General features: G+C 44.0%; 1 non-coding gene across 1 annotated transcript; it reads left to right on the plus strand.

The window, feature by feature from the left end:
• The first annotated feature begins 9035 nt into the window (after positions 1 to 9035).
• On the plus strand, positions 9036 to 9110 carry Trnas-cga (transfer RNA serine (anticodon CGA)). The gene has a single exon. It is a non-coding gene; the product is annotated as a tRNA-Ser (tRNA).
• The last annotated feature ends 4499 nt before the right edge of the window (positions 9111 to 13609 follow it).

Consider the following 13609-nt stretch of genomic DNA (forward strand, 5'->3'; position numbering starts at 1 on the left):
AGCTCCTCTCCTTGACAACCTCTTCATATAAGAGTAGCACTTGCAAAAACGACCTCAATTTTTTGGGGGGTATCATCCAATCTCTGTCCTCCCCAAAAGCGTTCACCTTCTGCACCTCCATAAAGTCACATCTACTTTTTACCTGACTTCTTAACAAATGTCCGAACATCCTGTCCCTTTTATTATCAGTGTTCTCCACAAGTTCCTCTCCTCGCCGATTCTGGGGAGAACGTCGTCATTCATCTTATAGGCCATCTAATTTTCAACATGGTTCTGTTGCATCACATCTCAAACACTTCGATTCTCTAACTGAACTACGTGGCGCAGTGGTTAATACACTGGACTCGTATTCTAGAAGACGACGGTTGAAATTCAGGGATACGCCAGAATGGTTCCTTTGAAAGGGCACAGCCGATTTCCTTCCCCATCATCGAAACAGTCCGAGCTTATGCTCCTTCTCTAATGGTAGAGCTATCGACAAGATGTTAAACCATAATCTTCCTTCCTTCGAATCTCTTCGTTTGTGGTTGTCCCAAATGATAGTTTTGAAGAATTCTAAACTGATGATTTTGCCCTGTTGAAGTATTTGTAACAGTGAACATCGCAAAAACAGACTTAATGTCTGATGGGATAAAGCAATCACTGGTTATACAATGTTAGTTATAATCCGTCTTGATTGCAAAAATGTTTATTCACATGACCGGTTTCGGTTCCTCTAGAACCATCTTCAGATCGGCATTTGTGGTTACAGGAGTAACCCATCCACATACGGCATGTGTAGGTTGCTGTGTGTGGACTTGTTACTCCTGTAACCGAAATTGCAGACCTGGAGATGGTTCAAGAGGAATCGAAACCGGTCATGTGAATAAACATTTTTGAGCTCAAGACGGATTATTACTAACAGTGACCATCAGTAAGAAATTGTACCAGTGGCTTATAGAACACATTATATTTGATGACAGTTTTTTTTGTTGTGTCATCGGTCATCTGGCTGGTTTGATGCGGCCCGTCGCGAATTCTTCTCCAAACTTTTTATATCAGAGTAGCATTTGCAACCTACGAATTCAGTCCTCCCCAGTCTTAACAGAAGTCCTATCATCCTGTCCCTTATTCTGGTCAGACTTTTAAATCTGTTTCTTTCCCCGTCGATTCTGTGGAGAACCTGCTCATTCCTTAGTTTAGCACTCCACCTAATTTTCAGTGATCTCTGTTGCACCATATCACAATGCTTATGTTCTCTTCCGTTGCGGTCTTCTCACAGTCTATGCCTCACTACCACATTGTGGTGTGCTCCAAACGTATAGTGTTAGAAATTTCTTCCTCAAAGTAAGGTCTATAGTTGATACTAGTAGACTTCTCTTGGCCAGGAATGCCCTTTTTGCCAGTGCTAGTCAGCTTTATGTGTCCTCCGTGCTCCGTCCGTCATGAATTATCTTGCTGCCAAGGTAGCGGAATTACTTAACATCATCTACTCCATAATCACCGATTACGATGTTAAGTTTATCGCTGTTCTCATTTCTACTACTTCTAATTTCTCTCGTTTTCAACGATTTACCCTCAGTCCATGTTCCGTACTCATTAACTATTCATTTCATTGAGCAGATTCTGTAATACTACTTCATCTACATTCAGGATAGCAGTGTCATAAGCGAATCTTAACATTAATATCCTTTCATCTTGTATTTTAATGCCGCTCTTGCTTCTTCGATGTGTAGGCTGAACAGCAGGAGTGAAAAACTACATTCCTCCCTTAAACCCTTTTTAATCCGTGCACTTCGCTCTTGGTCGTCCAGTCTTATTGTTCTCTCTCTGATCTTGCACATAATGTACATTACCCGTCTTTTCCTAGAGCTTACCATTATATTTCTCGGGATTTCCAGCATCTTGAAAGTCTTGACATTGTCGAACGCTTTTCCAGGTTGACAAATCCTATGAACTTGTCCTGATTTTTCTGTAATCTTGCTTCCAATATCAACTGAAAAATCAGAACTGCCTCTCTGTAGCCTTTACCTGTCCCAAGGCCAATCTGATCGTCATCTAAAAAATCCTCAGTACTATTTTCCATTCTTCTATGCACTACTCTTGTCAAAAACTTGGGTGTGTGAGCTGTTAAGCTGGTTCAAATGGCTCTTAGCACTATGGGACTTAACATCTGAGGTCATCAGTCCCCTAGAACCTAGAACTCCTTAAACCTAACTAACCTAAGGAGATCACACACATCCATGCCCGAGGCAGGATTCGAACCTGCGACCGTAGCGGTCATGCAGCTCCAAACTGAAGCGCCTAGAACCGCTCGGCCACCCCGGCCGGTTGTTAAGCTGATTGTACGATAATTATCGCACTTGTCAGCTTTTGCAATTTTGGAAATTATGTTGATGATGTTTCTCCGAAAGTCTGACGGTACAGCGTCAGCCTCATACACCCCACACACCAACGTGAATAGCTGAATTGTTGCCACTTCCTCCAATGATTTTAGAAATTCCGATGGAATGTTATGCTTCGGTTCTGCCTTCTTTAATTTTAAGTCTTCCAAAGCCCTTCTAAATTATCATTGACGACAGTACTTGTTCTAAACAAAATAACTTACACGAGTATATGCAAGTGATTTCTCTCTCTCTCTCCCTCCTCCAACCCCCCCCCCCTATCTCTCTCTCTCTCTCTCTCTCTCTCTCTCTCTCTCTCTCTCTCTCTCTCTCTCACACACACACACACATAAACATACGCACAATACATACATATAGTATTACAAATAATGTAATGGAGTATGGGGAAAAAAGGAAGTGTACGAGTGGATATGTGAAATTATGATAGACTCGATCTGTGAAGAAGGTACGTTACAGTTCTGCTGATGGCGCCAAGTACTTTGATCTTTTTTCCGATGTCATCACTTGATGCTTGAGGAAGATCAGAGCTTCATGATAAGAGCAACACTGGTGCAGTAGCTGGATTAAAATATCCCTTAATTTAGCATTCACTACTGCGCTTTCTTGGTGTTGTACGAATTCGTTTATTGGTCTCCCTAGAACATACGAAGGCGTCCAGTAAGTAATGTAGCACATATTTGTTTCTTAAAGGGAGTCTGTTTTATTCGCGATTCCAATACACCAAATTATTTCCCATTCTTCCGGCTATAAAACCCTATTTTTCAACATAATATCCGGTCAATACCACGGCCTTTCGCCATCTTACTGAGAGGACCTATGTGCCCGCATCGTACCCCTCTACTGGTCGATGTCCTGCTGCATCAGTCTCTCCGACATCCGCTTACTGTTTCCCGCGGAGTGCCTCCTTGAATGGGCCAAATGGATGGAAGTCGAAAGGTGCGAGATCCGGGCTGTAGTGTGGATGAGGTACCACAGTCCAATGAAGTTCTGTGAGCTCCTCTCGGTTGCGCAGACTTGTGTGAGGTCTCGAGTCGTCAAGGAGAAGGAGAAGTTCGTTTGCTTTTTTGAGACAACTAACACCCTGGAGTCATTTCTTAAATTTCCTGATCGTAGCAAAATATACTATAGAGTTGGTCGTTACACTGTGAGGGAAGAACAGAATAGCCCCTTCAGATCACAGACATTACCGGTTGAGGGGTCAGCTTCGAACTTTTTCTGCGGAGGAGATGTGGTGGGGCACCACGATAAGGATTGTCAATTTGATTTCTGTTCAGAGTGACGAACCTATGTTTCATCGCCTGTGACGATGTTCAACAAAAATTTATCACGATCAGCCTCATAACATGGTCCTTCGCTGCTCATTATAGTCTTCTGCAAGGCGACGAAGAACCTAGTGAGTACACACCTCTGAGTACTCCATGTGGTGGACGACTGTATCAGCAGTACCCACGGGGACGTCTAGTTGAGCAGTTAGATGTCTGACTGTGATCCGTCGATCATATAGAATCAGAGTGTCCGACGTTCCATCACTGCAGGAGTCACAATTGTGTGCGGCCTGCTGGCACACATGAGATCGGATAGGTTTGTGCGGCCTTGAGATAATGACAGGCTCCTCGTCCAGTGACTTATCATGCTTTTGTTCACTGCCTGGTCTCCGTAGACTTTCTGCGATGGTCTGGTTTTCGGGCAAAAGAAACTCAGTAACCGCCCTTTCCTTGGAAGGCACCTCCGTCACAGATGCCATTTTGAAGGCTACATATTTCGCCGCCATCTACCGGACCTTCATGAAACTATAGGGGCTGAAGCGGGAATAACTCACGACGTCCCAAAGAAATTACGCATTTTACATGTGACAGTGGCTGAGAAAAAAATTTGTAGCATTTCCTACTGAACTCCACCCGTATTTTTTTTTATTTTTTTTTCGCTTTCTGGTTTGGAGCAGTAATAACTTTTCTTCCTTTGAGCGAAGGTGCCGTAGGACATTTTTAGCACGGCACGAGTGGCTAGCGAACAAGGCTTCTTTGCTCTTTCCTAACACTGAATGCCCGGTTTTCCCGAACAACCAGGAGGTGTGAGACCTACATACTGTGAGGGTGATCCACGCTCTCCTCAGAATGCGAATCGAATCAAGAGCTCTTTGTTTCATATTCACGACGAGAATGATTGCTTCCTTCGATCATCTAGAAGCGCCCAAATCCATGACAATGGACTTTCATTATTCCAGAAGCCAGTGGAGCACTTTTTTTTTAAAATTTTACAACTAATAATAATTTTTTGGGGCCGAATGGAGTCGTCGAAGTCTTTCTGTTCTACACCATCTTTTTCCGTGTCCCCAACCTACCCTAACAATCGTATTGTTTGGAGAATCCTACAGTTTAACACTGAATTCGAACCAAGTGGCACACATAGGAAGTCATCAGATTATTAAGAGATGAAATCTACGTTAAAGGAGAACTATAAAACTCCGTGCTCCGACCAGTATTGGATCTTATGACCTTTCCGTTCCCAGATACTCGCTTTGCCGCTGGCCATTAGCCATGGCACCAGCTTTACTCAACTTCATACGTCACGAGTGAAACCACTCACACTTCTCCAGTAAATTTCTGTCAGCCCTTCTTCTTCTCTTGGGGATGACTATCGAGTTCGGCCTCTCATTTCAGGCACAAGAGGTCCTGCCTGGCGAACCTCCCCTTGGTCAGTAAACCAGTCAGTAAACGGTATACTATGTAGCAAAAGGGTGGAAGCTTTTGAGTTTGGCAAATGTCTGGAGAATGTTACGTGTCATAAAGTACACTGCCGCTACTGAGGTATGGAGCAAGGAGTATTACGGTATGGGTGTGTTTATCGTGGATAAGATGCGCTTCCCTTTTTGTGCTTAGGTAATCGCTAAGTGTGGGAGTACGTGAACACGCTTTACATCATAAGTTACTGCTTATAGCAGAGTATCAGTTGGGGATGATGACTGTATTAGCATGACAATGTACCTTGTCGTTAACCAGCGTGTGTTAGGAAATATTTTGTGTACAAAAATATTACTGAAATGAACAGACCTGCCTAGATTCCGGTTCTGAACTCTGAGTTTCTCGACTCCGCTCTATACGCCAGCGTCCTATGTCACCACCATGTTTGGTTTCCGATCTCGAGGGATAATGGCCTGCCATCGTTCCAGGAAAATGGAGACATCTTTTTGAAAGTTTCCCTAGCAGAGAGAGGTGGACGCATCCCATATTAATATCCACTAACAGGTGTCCGGGAACTTTTTGATATGATAGTCAAAGTGGATTTGATATATGGGTCGGGCCAGCCTTTGGAATTAAAGGTCTGAAACTAAGCGCTCTAGAACAGCAGTGATGTAGCATCACACACAGGAGTTTAAGCTGTACTGATGGGCAATGACATTCACAGTCAAAACGGAAATGCAAAAAGCAGTGGATGCAAAATTGGTGTGTATACTAAACCAACCACTGTAGAAAATATATTGGTGGCTGTTCGCCCTGCAGCAATAGAGTAAAGAGCATAAGACCTCTTTGTTCAAATGACTCTTTTATAACAGCTGTCTGCACATTTTCCTCCACAAAATCCTTGCATGTCTTATCTTTGTTGATTCTTACATCCTGTGCACCACATCAGTCCGAATGAAATTTTCTGCCTTTTGCTAACTGAGCAACAATGTATACAGCCCCCACCTATGAGTTTTGTACAATCAGCAAAGCTCTCAAAAATACGTGTGTGATTTTCAGATTTTCTTGCCCTCTACGCGCAAACTACTAGCCCTCCTGGAAAAAATTAACACGAACTTTTTTGGAGGAAATTTAATGAAGTTAAATTTTATACTGGGATGCGTTTCTGCTGCAGGCCATGGTTTTCGAGTTATTCAAGGAAAACGCGCTTTAATTCCATGTTTGTACATTTTCCTTGAATAATTCGAAATCCACGGCCTCTAGCGAAAATGTATGCCAGTACACAGTTTAACTGTATTAAATTTCCTAGCCGGCCGAAGTGGCCGAGCGATTATAGGCGCTACAGTCTGGAACTACACGACCGCTAAGGTCGCAGGTTCGAATCCTGCCTCGGGCATGGACGTGTGTGATGTCCTTAGGTTAGTTAGATTTAAGTAGTTCTAAGTTCTAGGGGACTGATGACCTCAGATGTTCAGTCCCATAGTGCTTAGAGCCATTTGAACCACTTGAAATAAATTTACTGTAGAAATGTCATGTTCATTTTTTTCTGTAGGACTAGTATTTTGCAGGATTCTATCGACAGAATAGGAAAATCATGTGCTGGGTTTTAAAGGCGTTGCGGGTTGCATGAAATCCATAGGGAGTGTTAGCTAAATCACCCTGTATGTCGGTAACTTACGATGACAAAAACTGACCGATGGAAACCTGCCCCCAAGACTCTTTACCACATTCCTCTGAGGAAAATAAGACAGAGAAATGTTGCGGTTGATGGAACTTTCCAGTACAAAGGGTTTCAAAAACATTCAGGTTATTTCACCACACTATTTCTTCGAGACGAATGAAGTTAGAAACTTCTTAATTTATGCATCGAAATTAGGTGTTTACCTTCGCAACAGGTGTAAGTTGTTGGTCCACGCGATTGCCGTTAGTGGTACCCCTCGTCCACCTAGCTCTCTCGCTCGTTCAGTACTATTACAAAAAATGGCTCTGAGCACTATGGGACTCAACATCTTAGGTCATAAGTCCCCTAGAACTTAGAACTACTTAAACCTAACTAACCTAAGGACATCACACACACCCATGCCCGAGGCAGGATTCGAACCTGCGTCCGTAGCAGTCCCGCGGTTCCGGACTGCAGCGCCAGAACCGCACGGCCACCGCGGCCGGCAGTACTATTACCCAGACGGTGATAACGCAAGAACAAAATGTTTCAACACGATGAAGCACCACCTCACTGGCACCTACGTGTGCATTAACAATGAGCTGTAGGGAAAGACTCCATGTCTGCGCCTCTCCTTGCAAAGGATATACATGCTCGTAGTAATATGGTACGTATAAACGTAGGCTTCCGAGACCATTGTCACAGCCAAAAAATTTTTTTGGCTTTGTGACCGTATCGTCTACATGTAAAATTACCGACGTTTCTGTCGCTATTGCAAAAACATTTTACAAAAACACCCTGAAGAAGGTCACTTGCAACAGTGACCGAAACGTCGGTAGTTTTGCGTGTTGACAATTCGGCCACAAACACAGAAAATTTTATTGAATATGGTACGTGTTTGATTCTCGTCTCGAGGAAGGGCATTCCCGAAAGGTGGTTGAAAACTTTCATCGGACACGTAATTGTGAAAAGTATACCAAAATTGTACTTGCATACATGTAAAAGATATACCCTTATTAAGTCATATGATTTTTCCCCCCCAATAAACTAACTGTAAAAGGTTAAGGAAAACTAGAGTTTAATTTACCGTCGACAGCGACATCTTTAGAGATGGAGCACGTGCCCTCATTACGAAAGGAAATCGATCATGCTCCTTTCGAATGGACAATCCCGATATATGCCTGAAGAAAAATCAGGATCATCACGGAAATCATGATGTCTCAACGGGGATCTAAGCCGTGATCTTCCAGAATGAGAGTCCAGTGTCCTAACTACTGCACCACCTTGCTCGTCAGTAACTGTGCGGTACAATTAAAGTCCAGTCACATTAATGAGGCCACCTGTCAAAACTCTGAATAATCAATTGTCTCACGCGGAGATTCTTGAAGGTGAGATTCTTGAAGGTACCGACAGGGACGTGGAGTCATGTCGACACGAGTGCTGCACTAGGTTACTCAGTTGAGGCGTCGCTGCCTGAGCAGCCCGATAGTGCTGATCACACTACTTCTCGACCTCGATCTGAGCAGTTTGGTGTCCAGGGGAGCACAATAAATTCATACTGGTGCTCTTCGAACCACACACGCCCAGTGCGAGCTGTGTGACACGTTGCACTGTCCTGCTATGCCATCGAGTCGAGGAAAAACAAATTGCATGTAGGGGTGGACATGGTCCCCAAGGATGAATGCAAACTTCTTTTGATCCATTATGGGTTCCAGAATGACGGGATCATACAGAGAATGCCACGAGAATATTCGTCAGACCATAAAGGTCTCTCCTCCGGTCTGGAACCCTCCGACGATTGCTGCAGGGAGTTTGTTGTCAGACGTTTTACGCCAACGGCCATCTGTCGTCTGAAATGGCCACCCATCTCAACTCAGCGGACGTCCAGTTGCAGTATTGGCATGCAAATTCCAGCCTTCGTCGCCGGTGAACAGCTGCAGTGTGAGTGCTTGAAACAGGCGCTTACAGCGGAGCCCTTACGCAGCACCGCTAGTTGACCGGTCGTTAACGAGACACTGTTGATAGCGCCTCGGTTCACTTGGACAGTTAGTTTCTCTACAGTTGCACATCCATTCGCTCGTACACATCTCTCCAGCCGTCGTTCACCCCAGTCATCTATTGCCCGTGATGCACCAGTCGCCTTAGCGCTGATTTTGGATAGCGCCATTTTGCCATGCACAGTGTACTTTGAAACTTCCTGACAGATGAAAACTGTGTGCCGCAGCGAGACTCGAAATTGGGACCTTTGTTTGGAAGGTAAGAGAGGAGGTACTGACAGAATTGAAGGTCTGAGGACTGGTCGTTAGTCGTGCTTCGATAGCTCAGCTGGTAGAGCACTTGCCCTCGAAAGGCAAAGGTCCCGAGTTCGAGTCTCGGTCCGGTACACAGTTTTAATCTATCAGGAAGTTTCATATCAGCGCACACTGCGCTGCAGATTGAAAAATCTCGTTCTGGAGTCAGTGTACTTTAACCACGATGGTGCACGAACAGATTAAAAACTTTGTTGTTTGGGAAATGCTTCCACCCATGACCCGAAAGCCAATGATCAGGCGCTTGTTGACGTCAGATATATCACTCAGTTTCCTCATTACGACGACTTCTGCACCTTTTCCTCGTCTTCCGGCACCATTTGAATACCCTAGACTGCCATCTGTGAGAGTTTATCGCACGTTGAAGTCTAACATAACGTGACTGGACCTTCTATTTGTTACAGTCCAAGTTTCTATCTTCATTCATGTAGAAGATACAGTTTATGAAATAAGATGGGTCTTGGTGGAGCAATTACTTTATTCCACGTAATATTAACGATAAGTACTACAAACTTTGTACAGACATCACATTTCATCAACTGTACACATTCTACCGCTTACAGGCCATTGATGTATTTCATGTGTTTCGTACATCTCATTTCCAACGAGACTCAACGTTCTACGTGCGTATATCTAGACGTAGTACTGGAAATGCTCCTGCGGCGCTTGTGGCAGTAAACCGAGTTTACTTTCGCATGCGGACCCAGTCGCAAAAGCGGACCTCCCATCTTCACTTGGCCCCACACACCTAAATCCAATACACTACCAGTTGGTTAGAATAGCCCGGGGCGTGAGGTTGCCTGTGACGCGAGAGGATCACGCCAGGACACTTGTCGCCCGCACTATACACGTCTGTGTGGCCTCGTATGTCTGTGTGCAGTCGAGAAGTGTGGGGCGCCGAACACAATTGCGTTCGACAAGGCAAACAGGCGAGCCCTGGCGGGCGCCGTCCCAGCTGCGCCCTCGCCGCGGGCGACCAATCTCCCGTCGCTTCCTCACCCCCGCTACTCCCACCTCACCCCCTCCCCCCACCACCATCCCGTAGCACCGGTCACCACGCAGAACGACCGCTGTGTCAGCAATCACAGTGGCGTCTCCAGGGAGATCCGTCAGACAGCCGCATGAGAGGCTGTCTTGGTTCGAGACGAACTCAAATAAACACCTGTCTTATTCAGCTGCTTTAAACATAGCGTGCCAATATCGACAGTGTGCAGTGGAATGAAAATAAGGGTTCTACAATAAAGGACCTTGACTCTGGCACAGTAGACATGGTTCTTTATTTCTCGCTCCCCTACCCCTTCACCTTCTCTAAACCCCCGTCCCCTTCCGCTCCTCTAAAGGAATTCTGCATGTCGAATGAAGCCAAAATATCGTCACGTCTTTGTGCTCTGAAAGACTTCCTTACTATAAACACGCACAATTATTCTAAACGTGTAGACATAACCTACTTACCATTGCACTGAAGGTAAAAAGAGGACCAGGTAGTTGCAAGGTATTAACGTAACCTACACCAACAGACTAAACAAGACCCCTGAGCTGTGTACAAAATAAATTTTAAAACCACACGGCATTACGTGAATGGATAAAGGATATTACAGCACCATGAAGCTTGGGGAAATCTTTCAAATGGTTCAAATGGCTCTGAGCACTATGGGACTTAACATCTATGGTCATCAGTCCCCTAGAACTTAGAACTACTTAAACCTAACTAACCTAAGGACAGCACACAACATCCAGTCATCACGAGGCAGAGAAAATCCCTGACCCCGCCGGGAATCGAACCCGGGAACCCGGGCGCGGAAAGCGAGAACGGTACCGCACGATTATTATGAACGGCGCGGTGTTGTGATGTTCCACTCAACTTGAGGTGAATCTCTTCTCACACGCACGCCTCCTTGACGTTGCTGAAATGCACCTCTCAGCATGGAAAAGCTGTAGGAAAAGCAGCTGTACACCTCGTAACCACTAGACACACGAAAAATGGTTTTGTCGGTGAAAGGTTAATAATTATAAAATGAAAATACTTATGTGCGTAAAATTTCCCTCTATTACGGTACGCTTGTAGACACCAAGACACACATCATTCATAACCGTAGCCACTTTATAGTAATTATTAGTTAATCTTTACAGAAAGCTCATAAACGGATTGTTTCTTGTAGAACAGCTCGCTCAAATGTTGCTCAAATGTCTCACGCAACCAAATCTTCACGTTCGCGAGCAAGCAACACACCACGCGGAATTTCGTTATTTAAAATGTCACCATGAGTACCGATTTTCACACCGTGCATTCAATCTAACTCTCTTCCAGGCTTTACAGCATTTCTCAAACATTTTGGTACCGAAATATTATAATATTAATAATTTTCATTGGAGCCCCTTCCAAAAAAGTCTGATCACTATTAGATCCAAACCCCGCCTCTGCTCTCATTTCTCTACCGTAAAGACATTTCTAGTTCCATAAATACGCGCGAATATGCTAATTTCTGTTTGAGGAACATCACAGCCAATCGAAACCAGCATCAAACCCGCTCATTCCCGCGCATATATACAGAACCAATTAAAATTTGTCACTGAATCAGAACAGTAAATTAACATAAATAAATTTTGAAGCCCCACAAATATAAAATTAACTCCTTCTTAACAAAACTACTTTACCGAAATCATACTCAAATTTCCTCAGTACCATAAACTGACAAAATAGTTTATAACAAATTCCCCAGAACGAATGAGTAACATAAATGCCATCCTCGAAAATTCCTAACGAGACCAGTTACTTTAAAGTCTAAAGTAAAAACTAAACATAAAACGTTATTTCCCATTCCCACCTTCATTCTCTCTCATAACGAAGCACAACTATGATAGTAAGTAATAAACAATTAGAAAATTGAACAAAAAGAACTGCAAATGAAAATGACTGCGGCTCAAACAGTTCATATCAGCTAGTGACCTCTACCAGATAACATCTCGGGTATCTGACGTCACCTGTCCTGCACGTGACACATGCTGCAAGTCTGTTCATGCTGTCACTATCTCAATAGGCACAATGTAAGGCATTACCCCTCACGTCTAATGCCAGAGAGTGTAACTTTAACAAACAGCCCTTACATTCAACTGATGTTTCTGCTGTTAAATAGTGAGTGCAGTTCGAGTGTCTTCACATCTGAGTAGGTGCCATGAGCGTTCTGCGTTTGACGACTGGAGAGGATAATTTTTATTTTATTTTTATTTTATTTACTTTTTCTTTCTTAAAAACTTTCGCCATATGTCATAAAATAGTAACTACCCTCTTATGTCTCTCTCTGACCCATGACTGTATTGGTTCTAATACAGATATGGTAGAAACAAACTTGGATGTATAACTAAGGAAAATCCATAAAACTACCTTCCAGGATTTGGACTGCACACCTTCAAGACATAAAGACAGGATTAATGACAAGGTATCTTCTCCTATATGTTGGCAAAGAAGAAAAAAATTTATATTAATCTTCTTCTTTTACTTGTGCCCTTATCCCATGGATTTGGCAAGGTTAATGTTAAGGGGTGGCCGGATGCTCTTCCTGCCGCCACCCCATACTCCCCATGATGGAATTAGTGTGCCTCAGCTGTCTGCATCCTGTGTAATCCATGGAATAGTGCGAAATTGTTCAGATGTCTGCGAGTCGTGTAACTGAGACAGGCCGTGGGGGCCAGCCCAGTATTCACCTAGTGGGATGTGGAAAACCGCCTAAAAACCACATCGAAGCTGGCCAGCACACCGATCCTCGTCGTTAATCCACTGGGCGCCGGGGTGCCTACCCGAGTCGAGGAAGCACGGCATTAGCGCTCTTGGCTAACCTGGCGCATTAAAAAAAATTTCTATTAACGTATAACAAAAATTTACGAATGGTGCACTTTACTGGACTCGAGCGCTCGTCCTTCAACGCCCAATTACACACTTGAGCCCACTTGAACTACATCCACCGTATTGAAATTCTTCGGAGGAGCAGTGCTAGGTAGTGAATTAGGGTAGGGGGGAGGGGGTCATTTGTTTCACTGCTCTCGTTTCCAAACTACTGTGAGGTTCATGCAGATGACACTTCTCTTTGTTTCGACACTTTGCTTTATACCGCATTTAACTGGCTTTATTTGCATCTGAACTGTAATCTCTAAAGTGCAGTTGGGAACTCCAACAGCAAGTGCATAACTTGTACTCAGTTTTCAACTTGAAATTTAGAAAAGAAAATGCCGAAGGTTTAACATTTAACCTCACACCGACGATAGGTTCATTGCAGACGAAGCACGGGAACGGATTGTCGCTTTGGGATGGACAGGGAAGGAAAACAGCTTTATCAAAGTAGCCTTGCCTTAGGGCCTAAGAGAAATCAAAGCGGTGGCTCGTTTTATTTTACAGGTTGCTATCCCCTGCTGTAGGGCCTGTACTTTTTTATATTTTGTCCAAACCTGCAAGGTAAAACAGAGGCCACTACTTCCGCCACATCAAGTGGATTTAGTGTTCACGTACTCACACTGAGCCAGGAACACTTCAATGTTTATCAATGGAGAATAATTGAAAATTATTGTTACTATTATCGGTGC

Source organism: Schistocerca nitens, chromosome 2, assembly GCF_023898315.1.
Source record: "Schistocerca nitens isolate TAMUIC-IGC-003100 chromosome 2, iqSchNite1.1, whole genome shotgun sequence".
NCBI classification, from domain to species: domain Eukaryota; kingdom Metazoa; phylum Arthropoda; class Insecta; order Orthoptera; family Acrididae; genus Schistocerca; species Schistocerca nitens.